This window comes from Peromyscus leucopus, chromosome 12 (assembly GCF_004664715.2).
Source record: "Peromyscus leucopus breed LL Stock chromosome 12, UCI_PerLeu_2.1, whole genome shotgun sequence".
NCBI classification, from domain to species: domain Eukaryota; kingdom Metazoa; phylum Chordata; class Mammalia; order Rodentia; family Cricetidae; genus Peromyscus; species Peromyscus leucopus.
Window position 1 is genome coordinate 32,862,315 of NC_051073.1, and position 18,577 is coordinate 32,880,891.

At 38.0% G+C, this 18,577-nt stretch overlaps 1 protein-coding gene across 1 annotated transcript in view; it reads left to right on the forward strand.

Annotated features, from left to right (window-relative positions):
* Htr1f (5-hydroxytryptamine receptor 1F) overlaps positions 1-18,577 on the forward strand; it is a 138,615-nt gene that overhangs the window by 17,326 nt on the left and 102,712 nt on the right. The window contains exon 2 of the mRNA XM_028892680.2: positions 8,674-8,781. The gene's annotated coding sequence lies outside the window, so the exon portion shown is untranslated. The remainder of the gene's footprint in view (positions 1-8,673; positions 8,782-18,577) is intronic.

Below are 18,577 nucleotides of genomic sequence, written 5' to 3' on the forward strand. Positions count from 1 at the left end.
TCCTGTCATTACTCCTCAGAAATTTGTAATGAAGTAGGAAGATGGAGCATCATAGGGAAAGAGATTACCATGAGTTCAGTGTTTATACACCTGTGCAGACACCTTAATGATTCCATTATGTAGGAGGGATAGTTCCAGAGACATGTAGACACTTGGAAGGAATACCATACCAAACTTTGTTTTCTATTCTATCAAGGGAAGAGAAAACATGGTCCTTGTTCATAGAAGATAAAATTGATGAGTGATTGTACATGGATAATATAAGTTATTTTAATTGTTTTTTTTTGTTTTTTTGTTTTTTTTAGTTTTTTGTTTGTTTGTTTGTTTGATTTTCTTGTATTTGGTTTTCGATTCACTACAAATTTACCACTTAACTAAACCCAAGCATAATTGTTAAAAGGAAAATCCAAAATCTCTGTATCATGTCAGAAGAGCCAACTGATATGGGACAGAAAAAAAAATAAGGAACTATTCTATTGCCACTAATCTCATAATTCTTTGGTTTTATTTTGATTCTTTAAAACTTTTCTTAAGTTATGAATATTATATCAAAATTTATGAGATTAATATATTTTTTTAATTTTTGTCATAATATCAATGATAATATAAAGTACTAACTAATTCTAGAAAAAAAAAAGGTTTCATCTAGCCTCCTGTACATGATTTTGGGTTTGAGTCTCTATCAATTTTCTGCAGTGAACCATGACCACACCTAACAGTGACTTTGAAGTCTCCAAAAAGATGATGAGGCCCCATAATGATGATTCCATCAGGATGATAATAATACCACTAAGCTGATAAATACCACCTGAACATCGGCTTTGGACTACAAACTGCTCAGAACAATTTCAAGATGGCTAGCTGAGATGATCCAGCCTCACAGACTACTCAAGCAAGGACTTAAGACAAGCCCTGCATTTTCCCATTATGGAGAGACTGGACAAATGATACAGCTAACTCTCCCAGGAGTTGACAACTAACCCAAAAATTTCCTTTTCAGGATTTCCTAAAATACCTTAGCCCCCAGACAGGAAGAAGCAATTTTAAGAACACACCACCCAGATTCTCAAGGGGTCGAATGGGAGGTTTTTGGTCGTTCTATGGGTTATGGATAATTGTCATTGTTTAGGATGGTTGGTTACAAGTTGGTATTGTTAATGGTCAGGAAAAGGCTAAACAGAGATTAGATTTAGGATTCTTTTTTGAAAAAAAGAAAAAGAAAAAAAGAGGCTATAGATATAGTATAAAAGGGTAGATTATTGGATCTACTCTGAAAAGAAAAACAAGAGAAAATGGATATAATATAATAAAAAGGTAGATTATTTAATCTACCATGGAAAAAAGATATAGAAATGATGGATAAAGGGTAGATTATTGAATCTGCTCTGAAAAGAAAAAAGAGAGAATATGGATATAAGATAAAAAGGTAGATTATTTAATCTACTTTTAAAAGACAACTAATAGTTTTAAATATTTGACATTGGATTGGATTTTTGTATATTGTATATAAATTATGTATATTGATACAAATTTTAGAATGATTTTGTTAGAAAATAAGTACATATATTTCTAATCTTGTTCAAGGTATTGTATCAATACAGATCATTTTACAATGTAAGGCAAATTATTAGTCCTTGAAAGTCATTATTACCAACTAATTAGGATATACAGAAATGAAAGTTAGTAGGTAGTTAGTACAAATGTGTAGTCAGATTAGGTACTTTTCAAAGTCCAACAGATATATTTTAGACAGATGGGTCATCTTCAAACACTTCAGATATCTACAGAATATGGCATTTAAGATGTTTTAATAACATAGATTCTTTTTTTTTTTTAATGACTATGAGACATGTCTGCTCCTGGCAGCATCAATCTACTTCAAAGAAGATGATGTTCATCAAAGAAACTCCATGTGGAGTTTACTTTCTTTGTGGCAAAAGTTAGCCACTGGGCAAGAAAATGCCCTTGCCTCAACTACTGACAGTATGCTGTCCAAAATGGACAAGCAGGACACAAAAGAAAGGATTGCCAAACCTTGCCAATAGGAAGAAAATAGGAAGGCCCTTTTGAGAATCCTACTTTACAGATGAGTCTGTCAGATATGCTAGGCCTATAGGCCAAAGGTGGATGCCCCACCATTGCAGAGAAATCTTGGGTGACTATCCAGGCAGACAGCTGTTTCTGTCATTTCTCACATTATTTAGAAGTCGCTTGTTTGTACCTGCAGCTTACTTGGTTAGTGTTATTTCCTTCTCGGGTCTCTGAAGGAGTTTTAGACTAGATAATTATAATTATAGTTTTCCTTGTTAACAAATTCAGAAAAGAAACTCACTAAAGATGTGTAAAGTGTATAAGTTTGAAAGACAACAAAAGATAGTCCTTGGTGCATGAGCTAGCTTTTTGGAACCTAGGGCCTATGCTGGGATACTTTGCTCAGCCTTCGTAAAGGGAGGAGGGGACTAGACCTGCCTCAACTGAATCTACCAGGCTGAGCTGAATCCCCAGGGGAGTCCTTCCCTTGGAGGAGGTGGGAATGGGGAGAGGACTAGGGGGAGGTGGGGGGGAGGAGGGAGGACAGGAAAATCGTGGCTGATATGTAGAGTTAAATTAATTATAAAATTTTTTAAAAATGTAAAATAAAAAAGAAGTCTGCTGTCCTTTCTAATATACAAAACACAAGTTGGCCTGGGTAATTATTTCAAGTTTTCATTAAAGAATAAGTTGACCTAAGTGCTTTGAGGTACATTACTTTGCATTATTTTTTCAGCTCCACTTGCAGATAATCTGCTGGAATTTTAAACATGGTAGAAAGACATGATTAAGAAAAAGATAAGTTGCCGGGCGGTGGTGGCGCACGCCTTTAATCCCAGCACTCGGAGCAGAGCAGGCGGATCTCCGTGAGTTCGAGCCAGCCTGGCTACAAGTGAGTCCAGAAAGGCGCAAAGCTACACAGAGAAACCTGTCTCGAAAAACCAAAAAAAAAAAAAGAAAAAGAAAAGATAAGTTTGTCAGCTAGCAATCATAATCAAGAATGGGGACTTAACTGGAGTGACTAGGGGGTATAGCACTCCCGTCTATTTGTTATTATTAAAATTACCAATATCCTCTAAACAATCCTTAGCCTCTGCCCTACATTATCCCTGGGCAGCTTTTGACTATAATTTCCTGAAACCATTTCTTTGGTTCTTTCTAATTAGTTTCTATGACAAAGCTCTCTTGATCTTTCTGACATTTAAACTCTTCTTCCCATACTCAATATAATTTGATTTCACTCTCATAGTACTTGGAGACCAATGGGGTGTGGTAAAGTAAGAGAGTTGAAGAGTGATGAAACCAAATGTCCTTAACCTAATGTTAGCACTCATTACCATCTGGCTTCTCCATTTCCAACATGTCTAAACTAGGTTCATTTGAGATCCTGATTTTGATTTTCTCAATGTAGAACTTCTTAGCAATCACATCCTAAACAAAAATTTCCCAGAGTCTCTGTTGATTTTAATTTTTTATTGTGTTTCTGTGCCTCTTATTTGTACATGTATGGTTGAATTTACTACAAGTATGTATTGGTTGCATGTGAAAATAGCTCCCGTTTTCACTATGCCATGAGCTTTTGAATCGCAAAAGATAATGCCTATGATCCTATGTGTTTAGTGAATAAAATAGGCTTTTTAAAGAAAAGTCAACAAATGCCCAAGGGCTGGGGATGTAGCTTAGTGGGAGCACTTGCCTGGTGTGTGCAAGGTCCTGAGCACCATCCCCAGCACTGCAAAGAAAACAGTGAGACTCCTAAATTTAGGAGCTCTGGCCATTCTAAACTGATAGCCTAGGATGTTGCGTGGAAAGTCTGGAATACGTGGTGTGTATCTGCCCTACATCTGGAGTATGTTTTTTAGCTTTTACAGTGGACCTCCACATTCCTAAGTTTGTGTTTGGTGTTAAACATTTTAGAGTGTGTAGTCCGTTAATTACTATTTCCTGAGTTATACTCTGCCCTGTATGTAGATGTTTAGCTCGCCATATTTATCTTGCGGCTCTTTGTATTTGTATGGTTGAGTAGGTGCAGAGATGCAAGGAGATTGGATTTTTACTTCCCACTGTAGGAAGTTAAAAAAACAATCCCAAACTCAATAGCTTTGTGTATATTTTTCCAATTGCCATGCAGACTGTCCCTGACTTATCAGTTCTTTGGTTCTAGTGAAAAGAGTGTTTACCAGGGCTCATAAGCCTGCCTGTTGTTTTTGTTTCTCAAATCTGTACACTGGCTCTTACTCTTTACTTCCATTGAAATCTGAATTGCTTTGCTGTTTTGTTCTGTCCTCACAGAAGCACTAAATGAAATTTCAACAAATGCTGACTAATCCTTAGTAATATCTTGGTCAAGTTGCTAAGCTTTGTGTTTTGTTTTGTTAAAGGACAACAAGCTTAATGATAATTAATTAATTAATATTTTATTCTAAAAAGTAGAAGTGTTCTGATGGTTCAGCAGTAGTTTGGGTTTATAGATGAACCAAAGCTAAAAATAGTTCAAGGAGAAGAAGAAGAGGAGGAGGAGGAGGAGGAGGAGAAGAAGAAGAAGAGGAAAAAGAAGGAGAAGGAGAAGAAAAGAAGAAGAAGAAGAAAAGAAGAAGAAAGAGGAAAAGAAGAAGGAGAAGGAGAAGAAGAAGGAGGACCTCTAACATATTGGTTCTGAATTGTCTTTTTATAAATCAGTGACAGGGAGCCAGAACACTGGGAATGTTACAGATTAGGTGACACTAGGTTATGGCAAGTTACTTCTTTTGTGTGAGGATTAAAATAGAGAGAACTTAATTATCATACCATGAAGCTGCCCTGTTGGGGAAATTTGGCCATCATCTTTGTAATTCTGATTTCTCAGGAGCTCATATAAACAGCCTAATAACTGCTTGGTGATGTGGAGTGTAGCATGGATGACTCTACCTTTATTTTTAACCTAGCCCATTGGAGCACAGTGTAGAAGCTTAGTCTAAAACAGTGGCTCCCATAAGTTTTGTTTAATAATTTATCTTGAAATGGGAGATAATAATTTTTGCATCACCTTTCCACTTACAATCATATCATTTTTGTTTTTCAACAAAAGGAATTTGATTGCAAAATTATTTTGTAAATGTAAATGCATTAATAGGCCAATTATTATGAATCTGTTGTTTTACTGAAGTTTCAAGTAGTCAAATATGTGCATTTGTGCATGAATGCACACATGCATACACAAACACACACACACACACACACAGAGAGAGAGAGAGAGAGAGAGAGAGAGAGAGAGAGAGAGAGAGAGAGAGAGAGAATGGAATGAAGTGTGATAAATTAAATCAAGAGTTCCTGGATTTTGACCTTTACTAATTCCTACATTTCCCAACACATAAGAAAAATACAATCCTCCTTAATTTGGTAGTCTCTTGTTTGAGTACTCTCAAGGACATGTTGCTCTATTTAATGTGATAGCTTTTCAATCTCCATTTATCATTATTATTCAGTTAGGTTTTACATTCCTGAAAGCTGAGAAATACAATTCTGTATAGGGTATAATGATATAGTCACTAAAAAACATCTTTGATATTGACAGTAGCTACTTATTGATTATAAACAAGACAGGAAGCAATAGAAAATCTATAAGCTATAAAAAAAATCAATTCTTCATTCTAACTGCATTCCAAAATTCCTCCACACAGGATTTGCATGTTAACTAACAAAGCTTTAAGAATCCCCAGTGTTGGACCAATTGACAAGGCTTCTCTTGCTACAGTGCTGAGGGCTCTGGTTATGAACGTGAGCTAAGCAACGCTATTGGAAGCATTCTGCACACTGAAAGGCATTATAGACAGTGCATGGCCAAAGCCTGGCTTGTCCTCACCGGCTAGCAATTTTTCTGGTGATGTCACTCCCAATGACACACAGAAAGTTTAAACATAAAAAGTTAAATAAAACAGAAGCTAAGATTGCCAGCGTGCTTTAAGCGTGTGTCAAAATTCTTATCACTCACTGACTTTGCAAATGCTGCCTTGGTACTGTTGCTCCTGTTACTGATGCATGCTAAATAAAGCACGGCTCTGTCAAATCCAGGAGAGTTGAGCGAGAGGTATTCATCGTCTGAAATGGAACTGTCAAGCGCGAATTCATCGGAACCTTCAGAAATAGCACTCTACTTTTCTGGGATCCTAAACAGTCGGCATTAGAGGGAGTAAGAAGAGTTCTTATGGCTTATTCTTGGTTGTGCTAGAGAAATCCATCCATGTGGTGAGGTCCTGGGACCACTGCATGTATAAGTTGCTGCTTATTTGAAGATCTCTCAACGATAGACACTGGCAAAGATGTCAAACGTCCCGATGAATGAGCCACAATGCTGTGAAGAACTGTACTTAATATATCTGGTTTTAAAAAAAAAAAACTTTGAGTGTGTTTTTTTATTGACATTATCAATGTAAATAGACAGAGTTTGTGGTAGGAACATTCAAAGTAATTTTCCCTCTGTGGCTATTGGTTTATCTTACGTGGGTTTAACCAATCACATCAACAATATTCAGGGGAAATGTGACTGCACTATATTCTCACAGCCTCTTTCCTTGTCATTATGCCATAAACATAACTGTTTACAGTGTAAGTTATTTCTATAGCATTACATGTCAATGATAGAAAGATAGATGACAAAGATGATGGATGGATGGATGGATGGATGGATGGATGGATGGATGGATGATGATGGATGGATGGATAGATGGATTTATTAGTACTAACTACTGTGATTTAAAGGTGATTTTTAAGTACACTGCATGAAGTGCATAGGTTATAGGCAAACCTGACACTATAAATAAAGAACTTGAATATTCATGGGTTCTGGTATGTTCTGTGAATCCTGAAACAAGACTCCTTGAATACCAAGAAATAAGTGTAATTCTTCCACAGCAGACTGTACTAAAGAAGAGAGACAACTGAGACACTTCAGAGCATCACTGTTTGACATAGCAAGGTTGCATATTTCCTATGCATATGGAAAACCTAGACTATATCCACATTGACCCTCCTGCCAACTATCCCACCCAGGGAGGAGGCAGCTCCAACACCAGAGGAACTGGGAAGAAAGAGGGCAGGAGAAAGGGGTGATGACTCAGATCTAAGTATCTCCCTAGAGAGACTGATCTGCAGGCTTAATCTCCGAGTGACAGCATTTTTGAGCTCGTCTGATGCCATGTCTCAGTTCCCCACACCCTTCTCTGTTACTACCTCTATGTTACTATGCTTTTCTGTTTATGTGTACCATAGGCACCATCCAGTCTACAGGGAAACCTGTATCCAGTGACAATAAAGTCTAGAGAGCACATTTCAGGAGACATTTACTCTCAGGGTTGTGTAGGGGCTCCTTAAACTTTGTCCTCAGGCCATGAGTTTTCATTGCACCCCAGCAGGCATCAGCAGATGAGAAAGATTGGTACACCTAGGCAGACTTACAACCCATCCCTTAAGTTCTTCAGTAACTTGACCAACTTCAACAACTAACACTTCATTGGGGAACTTATTAACTTGTGTATTAACTACTCCTTATTTTGTAAACTTGAGCCATAAACTCCAGGGAAAATATCCTTCCACATCCTCTTACATGTGAAACAATAAAGTTGACTTTTACATTTGACTACTGTAAACAGCTCAGTGAATTGTCTTAGGTGCATACTGTTTTACTTCACTAAAGTATTCTGTAAATAAAAAATCATAATATACTTACTAATCAAATAACATGAAATTTAAGGGAATAAGTTGCATATTGAGAAGAATTTTTTAACTTTAACTTGTATGATTTTGTTCATTTTCCTGAAACCTAGAAGTATGCATACATGCACTTGAATTTATAATCTAACTGATACAAAATGTTATGATGATTTGGCTTAGAATTACCGGTATATTTATGCCAATAGTAGTATATTTTGCTTATTTTTATGAGCGAAATCAAACCTGTATGAATAGATCTTCTACATGGAAAAGACTAGAAGGAGATTTTAGTAAACTATATCATATTGACTATCATCTCTTTCATTGTCTCTTTTTTTCAGCCATTCAGCAGTATCATCATGCTGCAATTTCTTGTTAAAATTAGTGTTATATGTACATTATTGCTATCCCACACTCTCCCCCTTCCAGTTCCTCCTGTGCCCTTCATTCCCTCTCCACTTCATGATTTCATATGTGTGTGTGTGTGTGTGTGTGTGTGTGTGTGTGTGTGTGAAACCTGTTGAGTCTGTGAGTGTTTTAGGGGCTCTTCCTATGTAGATGTCCTTAGGAATGATCACTTGGGACTGGATAACCTACTTAGTTAGAGGAATGACTAAGATTTACAGACTTGAAAAGCTAGGGTATATATTATCCTACTTAGGTTTTGTGAAGTTTGTTTGCATCTTAACTCAGATTACTTTTAATTTAACTCGAATTATAGTAAGTGTGACTAAGTCAAAATTCATTGTAGGCATTTATGACTGTGTGAAATACAATTGAAGATAACATCCATGTGATCCTTTCTCTCTCTCTTTTTTTTTTTTTTTTTGACTTCTCGATGTTTCACTTTAACGGGTGTTTATTAGTGAGAAAGAAGAGAGGGCAACAATTTATTGTGAGAGGGAAACTTTCAGAAGAATAAAAAGGAAGTCGTTTTCTGTTGTTTCTTTTTAGGGGAAGCTGAGTTGAAATGGAATTGTACTGGAAAGAGCTCGCTAACTTCTCACAAGATCAGGAAGTGAAGTGAGAATGAAAACCAACAGTTGAACCCATCACACCACGGTAAGCGTTCTTAGAACTACATCAGGGAGAAAAAACATAAGCTAAATATTAGCAAAAATTTTAAAAAAATACAATATAGTGGATCAAGAAACCAGAGCAAAGGGGAAGGGTTTAGGAGTGGTGTGAGTCTGCTCACAGTGACAAGCAATGCTGTTCACTAATAGATTCTGTTAAAATAAAATAACATAAATTAAATAACCAAATATGAGTGACCAAAGATTCAAGTTACATTGAATGATATATTCCACCATGGAAGATGTTCTGTGAACTTAAAAAAAAAATCACAGAATAAAAGAAAGTCATAATTCCATGTTTTATCAATCACATCGGTGGGAACCTCCAGTAGGTGGGTAGCTACAAGATGAAGTCTCTTCTGCAGGTCTCAGATGGTGTGTTCTGCTGATTGCCCTCTGAGTCACAGTCGACGGAGCTTAGAGGTCATCTGGACTTAGTGATACAATTCAAGAAGTTTACACAATATTAATAAGAATGTTATGCCAGACTCAGAAGTTAACACACACAGCTGTTAGGGAGACTAACAATGACCAAGATCATTTTAAATCTCCACTTGCAACATTTCTTCTCTTCACAGCCATGATGCTCTGCTTATTCAATGTTAATCAGTCTGTAGGGCCTTTGATACAAATGCAAGGGGCTGGAGATGAAGCTCAGTGATAGAGCACTTTCCTAGGAGGCAAAAACACTGAATTCTATACCAAGTACAGCCAAAGAGAATAAAAATAGATAAACAAGTCCTTACATTCAAAAAACTACAAAGGGGCCGGAGAGATGGCTCAGCAGTTAAGAGTGTAGTCAGTGCTGCTCTTCCCAAAGACAAGAAAGAATGGGGTCTCCAGGACCCACATCAGATAACTCACAACTGCCTGTAACTCCAGATCCAGCATATCAGAGGCCTTTAAAAGCACCTGCACACATGTGGCATGCTCACGTGCACGCACACACACACACTCACACACACAAATAAATCTTAAAAATGTTTTCTAATAACATATTAAAATATGCTTTACATAAGAATGGTGGCTCATATCTGTAATCCCAGGACTTGGGAGGTTGAGACAAGAGGACTCCCTTGAGTTTAAAATCAACTGGGTCTACAAAGTGAGTCCTGTTAAGCCTGAACTGCAGAAAGAGGCCCCACCTTCAAAAGAAACAGATGATGGTGTAGATGGAGCTCCTTCCAACAAGTGCAGGTTACTGTTCATCAATGTCAGGAATCTTTAACAGTGAACAGAAACATGTCAGCTGGAACCTACTAGAAGAAAATTGGGGAGAAACTTGGAATGTGGCTATGAGAACCTTTTGGGGGAGTGTAACATAAATTAAAGGAGTGTATTTAGTGAAGTGTTTATAGAAGATGAAAAGTGACACAGCGTACTGTGTGAGGAAACTAGCCTACAGAATTTTAAACTTAAGAGTCTCATCAATAATCATCATTTACAAAATCTAGTTTGCCATTATTTCAAAAGATGGTAGTTAGCCTCAATGGAATGAAAACTCAATTATAGGTCATAGCTTCACGTGACTTCTCAAAGTACTCTGTTAAGCGCAACCATTGTATGTGGTGCTCATGGTGCATACTGCCCGTGGCAAGGAGATAATTCATAGCATATCTGCGATTTGAAGCCAGTTCAACCTGTTTACATTGCCTGTGATTCTAAATGTGCATAAGAAGTCTACTGGTATGGTACCTCCTTAGCTTGGGAAGACAGGTTAGGAGTCCTACTGTTCTTGCACTGGCATCAAAACAGTTCTATTAGACCCCTGCTGGATGATGTTAATCAAATCAAATTAGCTTTTCAGCGTCTGTTATATTTATTAGCAAAATGGTCAAGATAATATTCACCTACCAAACCATACATAGTTGTTTGGATTCATTGAATATTTCTTTGTAAAGAAAGCTTTATATATGCATATATTGCTGTTATTTATTTCATTGTTGTTTGAGGCAAGAGCTCACAATATAGCTCAGGATAGCCTGGAACTCAATATGTCACCTAGGATGACCTGGCCATTAGGATTAGGAGTTTGTGCTTCCACATCCAGATTTATGCACATTATTATTTTTTTTTTGATTTCTTTATTATGTATACAGTGTTCTGTCTGCAGGCCAGAAGAGGGCACCAGATCTCATTACAGATGGTTGTGAGCCACCATGTGGTTGCTGGGAATTGAACTCATGACCTCAGGAAGAGCAGCCAGTGCTCTTAACCGCTGAGCCATCTCTCCAGCCCACATTATTATTTTTTAAAAATTAGTGCTTTCTAATCTGAGGGTCATGGATGGCCGTGGTTAAAGTAACTGCGTCACAGAACAAAACCAAAGTCATGAAACTCAGACAGCAGCTGCTAGCGAAGGGGTCGGGGAGTAGGTTGGTCAGGATGGATGGGAGACAAGAGCTGGAAAGAGTAATCATAACATATTATACACGTTATTGAAACTGTCACATAACAAAACTGTAGTGGGTAGCCATTCAAACTTTGATCTGGAAGTTCCAACCCCATTGAGGCTTCAGTAACTGTCACACCTACAAGGCAAGGTCACGGGAGGACCCTAAAGACCTGAGATCCAGATGCGCCGACCCTCTTGGTTCCTGGACCCTGGACACTGGAGCTAGACTGAGCAGAGTTTTCCAAAGAATACTGCCAGACTGCGCCACACCTTTCCCAGACCCGGTAAACTATCCCTTCACTTGTAAGTTACCCCACAAAATAAACCTCCATTTTAACTACATGGAGTGGCCTTAATAATTTCACCAATACAAACCTCAATTTATAAAAACAGTGCGACCTTAGAATAATCATGCTGTCCTATACATATTTTAACATATGCCATCTAATGTAAGCTCCCATTACAGTTCAGTGATGGATGGCCATATTGTGCTGTCTGTGACAAGTATCTTCAACAGCTTCCACTCTCACAGTTCTCTATATTAGATTTGGAGAAGTCCAGTGGTCCTCATTCGGCCTGGAATTGTCTATAGACAGTTTTCTTTTTGTAGTGTGTTGCTCCTCATTGTGGCAGAGATGCTGTTTCTGACCCTAGACTGTCCTGTGCAGTCAACTTCTCAGCTTATCTCATTTCTGAAGACCTCTGCATGGTGGATGCTTCAGGCCATCTTCCACTCTTTCCCCTTGTTCTCCACACTGAGCTTTACCTAATTGGACTTACAAATAAAAATGGAGAAGTCCATGAGATTTGTACCTCCAGCCCTTAATCTGCCAAACTTTCGGGATTCAGATATCAAACTATGCAGTTCCTGTTGTATGTCTAACCAACACAACAAAATAAATATTACCAAATCAGCTTCTCCATCTTCCACCTCAACTCTGTACTGCTCAAATGTAAGCACAATTTTTACCACCTGTTTCTCTGTTTCTTGGACCTTCGGCCCATCATGAAGTCCTATTGGTGCTACACCAATGTGCGATCCTCATCATCTTTATAAAATATCTATCTGGATCTCTGGCCCCTATTTCAATTCCATCTCATGAAACATGCATATGTTTCCTTGTACAATACATCCCTCTAATGAATCATATTTATCTTTTAATCTATTATCACTCAGTTGCTAGTAAGGAGTTGTTTTGTTTTGTTTTGTTTTGTTTTGTTTTGTTTTTTTTGGGACCACACCAAAATCAGTGTAAAAATATATTGAAAACACTTAATAATATTGGGAAATTAATGAATGTATAGCTTTCATAAAATTCCTTGAGCAGAAACAGGCCTGAAATGTGTTGGGAATCAGCCTGGCAACTGTGTGTGATCATGAGTATCCTAGCTGAGGAGATGGATACAGGTGTGTTTTTGTAAATAGGTTCTTTGTAAAAGTACAATCTCTGTCATTGTTTTTCACTACAAGTAGTCTCTTATACTGATTTAAGTAAGTCATTTTGCCTGTTGTCAACTACAGTTAGATGTATAGGAATAAACGCGTTGGTCAGCCGCACAAGGCAATGCCTTTGTTTCTGTTTTGAACTGTCTGTCTTTAACTACCCTTCTGAAATCTTACACTTGGACATATTTTTTTTTTTTGCTTCCTCCCAGAGCAAAACAATGGTGTTCAGACCAATGATAGTGATAGGAATAAGTATCAATATGGCAACCTATTCCAATTTGTGTCACAGCGAGAGCAGGTGAAAATCTGCCACAATAGTAGAAGGGCTATCCTTCTGCATCGCTTATTTGCCCTAACAACTCTTTGGCAATAGCCATAACAAATAGACTCTCCAGTGTGACTTATGTGTCTCACCAGAAAAGTAGAATGTCTTTCAGTACTTAAAATACTGTTTAATACAGTTAAATGTTCTTAAATCATAATTCTCAAAGATGATCTGACCTCACAGATCATGAATTTGTAGCCCACTGTATTCTAGGTCCTACAATAAATTAATGACAAAAAAAGTGTGCTATAGTAATATTTGTAGCACCTCCCTACTGCATCTAGAAGTTATTAAAATGCATCTCATTATTTCCAGATAAGATTTAATCACATGGAAGTCGCTCCTCCTCTCATATTTCTATGCTGTTGACAGCTCCTCCTTGTATCCATCCTTTCATGCCAGAAGAGTCACTCCTTAATGTCTGCTTTGCTCCATGTCATATATCAAATGAGTCACTGCATACTCTCAGTTCTGCATACGAAATGTCTCTGGCATCTGATCTCCTTGCTTTAGCATCATAGCCTTATTTGCAGATGGAGGAGTTTTCGCTTCAAAGAGGTACATTGACTTGGCTTCTGACTGCATGGTCCTCTGACATAAAAACCAGAGAGGAGCCAGCCTAGTGCCAGGTCCCAACGATTTCTCCCTGAAAGGTAGTGGGAACTGGAAACGGCCATCTTGCTGTTGTATACTAGGTCACAGAGAAGCCACTTGTGGTAAGAGATGCAATAAAAAAAGAGTCAGTTTGGATGACAGAAAGGCACAGCTTCAAGCTCCTCCTTGGTTTTTTCCAATGGCATGACCCTGGGGGAGGGGGTTCACATTTGATGTTGAGGTGATAAATCAAGTGACATAGAGTGGTTGTGAAGACTAAATAAGGTCACATGCCCTCAAAGGTGCTAGCTGATCTGTTTGGATGCTCACCAGAACATCGTGTCCTGCTCATATTCTCTTACCACTTCTAGGCACCATCAAATGCACCATCAGAACTATGCATGCTCTCCTAGACCTCTGACATTACCATTACGTGGGGACCAGGAATTTCCTTATTTTTCAAACAGTGCAGTGAATCCTTATTTTTCAAACAGTGCAGTGAAACCTGGATGAGGCTTTATGCTGTGTTTTAGGGTATCTGTTTGTCTTTATGGTTCTCCAGATCTTAATTCTCCAATACTGTAAACTCCTTTGCTTCATGTTATTTTTATTCAGCAACTCCCCTGGAGTCATAAGTAACACTAAAAACTTGTTTCTTACTTACCTTCCACCTCTCTGCCCTCTCATTCTTTTGTGAAATCAGCTATTGCTATACATTGAGATGATAAGTAGGTAAACAGACAGATAGACAGATGGATAAAAGGACAGACAGACAGACGAATAAATAAAGAAATAGAGATATGTATCCTTTCTCCTATATGCTTACTTAGTCTTCTCGTAACGTTCCCAATGCCCTGCCTGGCCAGTCACTTTAATTAGAATGCTTTTTCTTCCCTGCAATTCCAGTAAATTCTCAGTATTTCTAAAAGAAGTCCTCTATAGAAACTGCAAAACTTGCCTTCCCCTCCGGAAGTCTGTGTTTCCTGGCTTAGTGTTCCCAGTGCATACTGATATGTCTCTATAAGTATGTATCTTGTCATCATACATCTGTCTTAGTATCTGCCATATAAATTTTCTGAATGGGTAACAGTGTGCTTGAAGGTCCATAAGTAAGTAATAAATCATGGATGCTGTCATCATTATCCTTTCCGCCCTTAACTATTTTTCTTTTTCTAGACAGTCACATTCTTATCTGAACTATCTTTGTCACATTGTTATTGCTTTGTATTTTGTATCATAAACAAATTTAATTTTTATGCAAGCACTATTTTCAGATAATCCTGAACACCAAGACTTAAAAACCCAGATGAATACTTGAGTATATATACCCTCATTTGCATGAAAATCACATTCTGTAATTAATATTTCAAGCTGAGAAATTTCAAATTCCTTGTAGAAAGAAAGGCCTTAGCTAAATTAATCATATTTTGCCAGTTTGTTGAATAAATAAACTGGAAAGCAATCCATCATAATGTGAACAACTTTCAAAATAAACATTTAAAATTGCTTCCCAATGTTCTTTTGTATCTCAAGCTGGTGGCCAAATTAAATAAATAAATAAAAATGAATGTGTCCTACTACAATGGCCCTCAGAGAGAGACTCCTTACATAGAGAAGCATGAAGGAATCTAAGCCCAGTTGGCATCTGCTGGTATGTGGTCTTTCCCTTCTACAGTCAGGGAAACAGGTGGCAGGCATTCACGGTATCTTCTACTCCTAGAATAGCTGAGCTATCACAGTCTACACAGGATCTACTTCTCTGAGATAAGGCCAGACAGATCAGTAGTTAGAGCCTAGCCAGCTGTTTTCTGGGGTGGGTCTAGAGAAGAGCTGGGGTTTGCTGTGGTTCTGTCTGGGCAGAGGACAGAAAGTGGCTGCTTTCCTTCCTGCCTCATGATGTGCTTTTATTATGCACATCATGAGAACAGCCTCATAATTTAACGTCTATCCGTCTCACAATATTCTGATGGTATGGAATATATCTTTTTACTCTCTGTCTTATATATAAGTTTTCAAATCCCTACCTTGTTTAGAAAAGAAAAAAACTTGACCAAGTAGGGAACTTGTACTTCCTGATGACAGGTTGAGCTGCGAGTGTCATTCAGGTTCTTTTAGCTAAGCATAAAAATATATTACTATCATGCCTTGAGGAAGATAAGAGTATTTTTAGCTTCTTTCTATTGCTTTAGAAGAAGAATTTTCTAACAAATTCAGATTAAAGATAAATGTAACTCTTAATTATCTATAACAATGGGGAATAGAAAATTAGGATCTACAGATAATCCAAAATTCTATTTTAGGAGCATATTAAACATTTGCTCTGAATGACCATTTTCAGTTTGCTTAGAGTGGAGAATTAATTTGAGTTCTTTCTGTGATTTGTATTTATGGTAACTCTTCCCTTAATGGTGGCCAATGAAGTGGACACTGAGTAGCAAGTAGCTGGACATGTGTAACCAAAAAACCAAAGACTCAAATCATCTGCAAGTAAATCTTCACTTGGGTTTTCCCATAGTCATAGCCCCTCTAAAATAGATTAATACAAAGAGTTTTATGCATTCTGTGATTGAATCCATAATAAAGGCAAGAAAGCATTGCCTCTCCAGAGGAATCGAGCCATATTTTTATCAGCTCTATTTCACATTCACCATTATCAAGAACCCATATTAAGAAAATAGTGATATTGGAAAGATAGGTTTGAGGGTTTGGGGAGATGTCTCAGGGGGTAAAATGCTTGCTCTATAAATGTGAGGCCCAGCCTCCTGTATAAAAGACCAAGAGTGACAGACAGCATATGCCTATAATCCCAGGACAAGGAGGCAGCAAAAGAAGCATCCAGGGAGGAGAGGTGAGCTCGCTATCCAGTCAGACAGGCCAATCAGTGAACTCTAGCTTCAGTGAGAGACCCTGTCTCAAAATACAATCGTAAAAATGATGATGATGATGGTGATGACAGTGATGGTGATGATGGTGATGACGGTGATGGTGATGATGGTGATGGTGATGATGGTGATGGTGGTGGTGGTGGTGGTGGTAGTGATGGTGGTGGTGGTGATGGTGGTGAAGATGGTAGAGTAATAGATGAAACCACATAACAATAACCTGAGAGTGGAAAGGGACCGGGAAAGGATAATACAGTAACTATGATAAGAATACTTCAGCCCAGCGGTGGTGGCACACGCCTTTAATCCCAGCACTCGGGAGGCAGAGCCAGGCAGATCTCTGTGAGTTCGAGGCCAGCCTGGGCTACCAAGTGAGCTCCAGGAAAGCTGCAAAGCTACGCAGAGAAACCCTGTCTCAAAAAACAAAAAACAAAAAACAAAAAACAAAAAAAAAAAAAAGAATACTTCACATAATGTACAAAAATATCATCATGAAGCCCATTATTTATAATCAATGTATGCCAATAAAGCTTCAGAAACTAAAAATCATTCTGAATACTGGGTCAGAGCAAATATTTCTTCTGTTATTTGCTATCTTCAAACTGCTGTGACTGGGATCGGTGTGTCTGGAAACCATTTCCATATTCTAAAGTTCTTTACGCTGTGAGGTCTCAGCAGCCGCAGCCTTCCCAGCTGTCTGGGAGCAATCAGATATGTGGATTTGACCCTCTTGTTTAGAATTCTTCAGCTGAAAGGGGAAGCATTTGTCTTTGTCTGCAATCTTCTTTTCTGGCCTCAAGTTGGCCTGTAATTGCACTACCATTTCCACCAGCAGACGGTGCTTCCTGTGTAGCTTGTTCTCAGTCAAGGCGTATAGGCCAGGGACTCGGGCCTCCCTTAAGTGCTTAGAATATTCCCAAACTGAAACTGGGAAAACAAAATCTTTCACTGTTGTCCTCGTGAAGCAATTTTACAAGTGCTGTCCCCGAGCCTGCCATATCAAAATAACCTAATCTACTTGTTCCAAAAACAGAATTCTTAGCCTCGCTCCAGACCTTCTGAGTTACAGCCCCCAAGCGGGAACCAGAAAAACAGTATTTCAGCAAACAACTCAAGTGATGCCTCCTCATTATAAAGCCTATTTAAATAAAATCTTTTTTTGCATTTTTAAGTAATTTATACTTGGACACTGATTCTTAACCTTGTACTCTGAAGCAAGCATGCATTTCCTTTTCAATGAATACATTTAGAATGGATATTTACATGTTTAATTTTTATTATTGAAAATGTTATTTCATTGTATCTTCTAACTCTACAAATTGGCAGCTTTACTTGGCAGTCTTACCTTGTTTTATATATGGCAAGAAACTGCTCCAAAAAATGAAATGAATATACTAGCTGTTGCAAAGTTCCTGAGAGCCACCTTCTTCATTTATTTTAGTAGGCGTGATTCTAAAACAAGTACAGTCTATGGTCGACCTTCCACATCCTTAGGAGATGCATGAGGATTCAGCTGTACACTAAAAATACTCCTTAAAAATTGCAGCTGTCCTAGTACTCGGGAGGCAGAGGCAGTCAGCTCTCTGAGTTCTAGGCCAGCCTGATCTACATAAGGAGTTCGAGGACAGCCAGAGGAAATAGTGAGACCTTGTCTCAAAAAATAAAATCACATCCATAGTAAATAAATCATTCTTTAGGCAGTGCTGTGTAACAACTATTTACAAAGCATTTACGTTTTACGAAATATTATAAGTAGTCTAAAGATGATTAGTGTATAGGAGGATATGTATGGGTTATAGACAAACATAATTACATTTACATAAAATACTGGCACATCCAAGAATTTTGGTATCTATAGGAATGTTGGAACTGACCCTCTACCTTTACTGTGGGACAGTTGTATTTGAATTCAAATCCCAAGTTGGGATTCCTCTACAAAATGTGACTGTCTGTTCAGAATTGTGAGATGTCCCATGTATCTATATTACACACATGTACACTTACATACCAGGTTAGGATCAGTGCACACATATGTCCCACCCCCCAGCAGAGGGCAGCAGCAACAAAGAAGCACTGAAAAGAAATAGAGCCCCAGGCCCCTGGCTCAAGCTTCCCATGGAACTTCATTAACACAGAAAT